The 6234-nt window shown below is 39.3% G+C and overlaps 1 non-coding gene across 1 annotated transcript; it reads left to right on the top strand.

Moving 5' to 3' along the window:
* Positions 1–5695: 5695 nt before the first annotated feature.
* On the top strand, positions 5696–5772 carry Trnaa-cgc (transfer RNA alanine (anticodon CGC)). Its single transcript has one exon. It is a non-coding gene; the product is annotated as a tRNA-Ala (tRNA).
* Positions 5773–6234: the final 462 nt, after the last annotated feature.

Raw genomic sequence — 6234 nt, 5'->3', positions numbered from 1 at the left:
CAAATAAAACTAAATTTATTTCTGTGACCTGAAGATTGTCTACGACATTGACCAATGATGACCAGAGTTTTGCTTTTTCTTTCTCTTCTATATGCATTCTATTTATTTATTTTCTTTACCTTATTGTACTGGCTAGTCCTCCAGTGCAATGTTGAATAAATGGCATGTGAAAGAGACAGAGATAGAGCGATAGAAAGAGTTTAAAAATATAAATCTTGGGGCTGAGGCAATAGCTCATCGGTCGAGTGCTTGCCTAGCACATGTGAGGCCCTGGGTTTGATCCTCAGCACCACATACAAATGAATAAATAGAATAAAGGTATTTAACAAAAAAAAATCCTTCCTTTAAAAAAAATATAAATCTTACCATTTAGTGAATGTTAATGAAGGATATAAGAAAATTATATTATTCTTTTCTTTCAGTTTTTTTTTTTAATTTTTAAAAGAAAGTGCTTTAAAGGAAACACAAAAACACAAGCAACAAACAGTCATCCAGTCACAAGCAGCTTAGTTGGACATGTCTTTCCAGGTCCTGTGTGTGCATACACATAGCATCCCATTTTGTGTGACTGAGATTGTACTTGTGTATTGTGCTTTTACACACATCATGAATATTCACCAGTTCAAAATCCCAAAGCTATATAAATACTTCCGATAACCAAGAATACACTGCACGAACTCAATCTGTTAAAAAAAAAAAAATTGTAATCCTGCCTTTCTTGGGAACAAAAATTTCACTAAAAGCTGAAATGGCAACAGGCCTCTAGATAGACAGATTGGCAGAGTTACAACTAAAATAATGCATTTTCTTAATGCTCAATTTAAAATGAAACATAAAGCAACAGAGTACACCAAGCAGAATGCTTCTAAGAGGATTCATTATCAGATTTCTCCACCATGCGGCCAACGCACTGGTTTCATTAATGAGGTTCTTGGCATAAAAGTTAGCTAGCAGAGATCGAAATAAAACACACAGACTCAGTTACCTTTTTCTATGACCAGGTCCGAGACGGCTCCCCTCTCTGGCTTCCACCTCGAACCACCCGTAGGACAGCAAGGATTACTCAGGGCTAGCAGGAGGGATAGAGAGTGAGCACGCCAGGGAGTAGCCTTTTATTGGGGAACAAGAAATTCAGGGGAGAATTCCATCCAATGAAGGTTGAGGGGGGGGGCTGCACTCCAAGGTCAGGGTCAGTGATTGGGCCCCCGGGGTCAGTGGTCAGTCACACCCCCACACGGATGGGTTCTCTCATCAGAAAAGGGCCGGGAAAGCTCAGACACAGCCAGAACGCCTCAGATCCAAACTGGGAGTTGCCCAGTCACGTGTGAGAATGGCTCTCCACAGATTTCTACCACTAAAATAATAGCAAGAAAGCAGGTTCCAAGTGAATTAAAGATGCGCACACACCAATGGCTCACATCAGAATAGAAATCCTTTAGCACTTGTTCCCATTTTTCCCTGTGTGCTTCCTTCTGCCCCTCTGTTGCCAGCCTAATGAACAGGTTCTGATACACACTGCCCAAAGATAAAACAATTCCATGTCCAAGATGCATCTTTTCTATAAATTATAACAAAAAGATATTACTGGGGCTGTGGTTGTGGCTCAGCGGTAGAGCGCTCACCTAGCATGTGCAAGACCCTGGGTTCGATCCTCAGCACCACATAAAAATAGAATAAAGATATTGCTCAGCACCACATAAAAATAAAATAAAGATTTTTTTTAAAAAAGATATTACTAGCTGGCTAATTCACTAGCTCTACTTTTTATGATATACTGTCACCTCAGGACATCTAGAAAGCTTAGATATTGTAAAATAAAGTACAAACTTTGTGCACAATGAACACAGGTACTTTACCAAAAAGGCACATATAAATCTATGCTTATAATCTAAAATTGTCTTCCAGATATGGAGATACTAGCAAAGAGTGCTTCCTCTCACCCTTCCTCCTCCCTCTTCACCATTCCAGTGACTCAGTTCAGGATTACCCCCAGTTCTAAGAGTTTACTAGTTATATTTCCATTATTTGGGTATCAACAACTCTTTTCATTTTTTGCTGGTACTAGGAATTGAATCCAGGGGTATTTACTACTAAGTATATCCCCAGTCTTTTTTATTTATTTGTTTCTTTACAGATTCATTTTTGTGGTACTGGGGATTAAACCCAGGGGAGCTCTACAACTGAGCTATATCCCCAGTCTTTTCTATTTTTTATTTGGAGATGATGTCTCTCTAAATTGCTGCACTTGACTCCAATTTGTGATTTTCCTGCCTCAGCTTTCTCAGTAGGTGGGAGTACACGTGTGCACCTGACAAGTAACTCCTTACCGACCAGCTGTAAACTGAGGTTCCCATAACTCCCTGTGTTCTAAAAATTCGCTAGAGCTGCTCATAAGACTCAAGGAAACATGTTCACTGGTTTATTATGATGAATATCAGAAAGCACACCAGTAATCCATGCAACTCAGGAGGCTGAGGAAGGAGGATTGCAAGTTCCAAGTCGACCCTGGCAATATAGCAAGATCCTGTTTTAAAGTAAAAGATAAAAATGGGCTGATTTTGTAGTTCAGTGGTCCAGCACCCCTGAGTTCAATTTCCAGTACAGGGGTTGGGGAGGAGGATATTATAAAGTTTGGTGCTGTGGCACATGCTTGTAATCCCAGCATGGATTGGAGGCTAGGAAGATCACAAGTTCAAAGACAGCCTCAGCAATTTAGAGACCCTGGTTCAAAATGAAAAATAAAAGGGCTGGGATGTAGCTCAGTGGTAGTAAGCATGATTGAGTTCAATCCCCAATACGGGGGGGTGGGGGTCTGAAAGGGAAGGATATCACAAAGGATGCCCCTGAAGAAATACATAGGGTGAGGTATGGAACAAGAGGTACAGAGCTCCCATGCCACCCCAGGTGAGCCACCCTCCAGGAATCTCCGCATGTTTTGCTATCCAGAGTTTCTCAAAACCCTATTCTTTTAGAGCTTTATGTAGGCTGCATTGTGCAGGAGTAACTGATCAGATCATTAGTCATTTGTGATCAATTTAACCTTCAGTCCCCCAGAAGTTGAGGGTGAGGGCAAAAGTTCCATCAGCCTATGTCTTTCCAGTGACCAGCCCTCATCCTGCCACTACCTTAGGGCTGCTAGTCAACAGTCAACTCCATTGCATACAAAGAGATACTTATAACTTTGAAGATCCCAAGGATTTGATTTATTTATTCATATAGATACCAGGAATTGAACCCAGGGGTGCTTAACCACTGAGCCACATCTCCAGCCCTTTTTATTTATTTATTTAGAGGCAGCTCACTAAATTGCTTAAGGCCTGGCTAAATTGCACCATCACATCTGGCTGAAGATCCTAGGATTTTAAGAGTAGTATGCCAGGAAACTGGCAAAAACTAAGTACATATATTTCACAACATCACAGATACCAAGTAAATGATATGCTTAGTAGGTAGTACACATTAACTGACATTAACATGCATGATAATTAAATCTAGATCTTTCCCCCAAAAAATCATTTATCACCACCATATCTCCTGCTTCAGGATAAAGAGAACAGAGACATAACTAAGGGACAGGACAATGTAAACCAGCTATGAAGAGGGAAGTTGTGGTTTAGTGTCTCATGCTTTGGCTGCAGCTGAGAGAAGCTAAAGCATGAGCCCAGTGAAGGCCCTGCCACCCTTGGTTGGGGTCTCAGTCCTTTAGCAGCAAACCCTCTGGAAGACACTGGTCTCGAGTTATATTTGCAAATAAGGACAACAGGACTGCCCTTGATAGTAAAATGTCTTTTTCTTTTCATGGTGTGTGAAAAATGTATGTGGGTAAACTTATAAAGGACTGTGTTTCTCTTGTTGGGACACAAATGTTCCCTTCATAGAAAACATTCCTTTGTTCTTCCTAATGTTTCACTTTGAGGAACGTTTCCCATGACTTTGATCAAGCCACTTCCCTGCTTCAAAGGTTCTGATGGCTCCCTATTGTGAAGACATATTCTAAAATGATTAAATGTTTGGATCTTGGGCCAAATATGGGACTGTTTGAACATCCATGTAAATAAATGTGGTAACAGATTATAATCTCATATTTGGAGAACAACTTCAAGTTCAATGATTGACTACAAGAATTTATAGAACTCAGAGATATTGTTATACTCATGGTTACAGCTCATTACAGTGAAAGGAAGCAAATTAAAATCATCAATGAAAAAAGGCACATAATGCAGAGTACAAGAGACCAGGAGCAAGCTTCTGGTTGTCCCTTTCATTGGAGCCATGTAGACATTAATGCTGTGTGACAACACACATGAAGTATTGTCAATCAGGAGTACATGTAAGCTATGGTGTCCAAGGTTTTTATTGGGGGTCATCACACAGTCAAAGCTGAATTGCTCTGGGTCTGACCTTAATTCTCTAGCCCCTCCAGAGGTCAAACTGATATTAGGTGGTTCAAAGTCTCCAGCATAAATCGCTTTGCTAGCATAAACTCTGTTGTGTGGCCCAAAGCCTCAAATAAAGATGTTTCTAATAGGCAGAATATTCCTTTCTTTGCATTGTGTGGGGTTTGAACAAATGGAACCTGCTCAGTGAATCCTATACTGCACAAATCTATCAGATGAAATAAGAATCTAAAGACCTAGGAATTAGACCAGAAACACTGCAACTTCTAGAAGAAAAGATAGGGTCAACACTCCAACAAATTGGCCCAGGCACTGACTTCCTTAATAAGACTTCTGAAGCTCAAGAAATAAAACCAAGAATCAATAAGTGGGAAAGCATCAAATTTAAAAGCTTCTGCAGGAGGCATCAGAATACCAAACCTTAAACTATACTACAGATCAATAGTAACAAAAATGGCATGACACTGGTACCAAAATAGACATGTAGACCAAGAGTACAGAATAGAAGACAGAGACAAACCCACATAAACACAGTTATCTCATAGTAGACAAAGGCACCAGAAATATACATTGGAGAAAAGATAGCATCTTCAACAAATGGTGCTGGTAAAACTAGAAATCCATATGTAGCAAAATGAAATTAAACCGCTATCTCTCACATGCACAAAAATCAACTCAAAGTGCACCAAAGACTTAGGCACTAGAATAGAGACCCTGCACCTAATAGAAGAAAAAGTAGGCCCAAATCTTCATCACGTCAGCTTAGGAACTGACTTTCTTAACAAGACTACTAAAGCACAAGAAATAATATCAAGATCAATAAATGGGATGGATTCAAACTAAAGAGTTTCTTCTCAGCAAAGGAAACAATCAAAAACATGAAGAAAGAGCCTACTGAATGGGAAAAAAATTTTACCACATACACCTCAGATAGAACACTCATCTCCAAGATATATAAAGAACTCAAAAACTTAATACCAAAAAAATACATAACCCAATTAATAAATGAGCTAAGAAACTGAACAGACACTTCACAGAAGAAGAAATATAATTGATCAATAAACATATGGAAAGTGTTCATCATTTCTAGCAATTAAAGAAATGCAAATCAAAACTATTCTAAGGGGCTGGAGTTGTGGCTCACTGGTAGAAAGACCCTGGGTTCAATCCTCAGCACCACATAAAAATAAATAAGTGAAATAAAGGTATTGTGTCCAACTACAACTAAAAAATAAATATTAAAAACTCAAAGATTTCATCTCACACTAGTCAGAATGGCAATTATCAAGAATACAGGGGCTGGTGAAATAGCTCAGTTGGTAGAGTGTGTGCCTCGCATGTACAAGGCCCTGGGTTCAATCCCCAGCACCACACACACACACACAAAAAAAAAAAAAAAAAACAAGACAAAATAAGAATACAAGGAACAATAATTGTTGGCAAGAATGTGGGGGAAAAAGGTACATTCATTCATACATTGCTGGTGGTACTGCAAATTGATGCAACCACTATGGAAAGAAGTATGGAGATTCCTCAGAAAACTTGGAATGGAACCACCATTTGACCTAGTCATTCCACTCCTCTGTTTATACCCAAAAGACTTAAAATCAGCATCCTACAGTGACGCAGCCACATGGATGTTTATAGCAGCTCAATTCACAATAGCTAAACTATGGAAACAACCTAGATGCCCTTCAACAGATGAACAGAGAAAGAAAATTCGTATATATAAACAATGGAATATTATTCAACCTTAAAGAAGAACGAAATTATGGCATTTGCAGGTACATAGATGGGCCTGGAGAATATGACGCTAAGTGAATTAAGCCAAATCCAA

Source organism: Ictidomys tridecemlineatus, chromosome 4 (assembly GCF_052094955.1).
Source record: "Ictidomys tridecemlineatus isolate mIctTri1 chromosome 4, mIctTri1.hap1, whole genome shotgun sequence".
Taxonomy (NCBI): domain Eukaryota; kingdom Metazoa; phylum Chordata; class Mammalia; order Rodentia; family Sciuridae; genus Ictidomys; species Ictidomys tridecemlineatus.
Note: the sequence above shows the minus strand (reverse complement) of the source record. Positions and strands in the feature narration are given on the sequence as shown.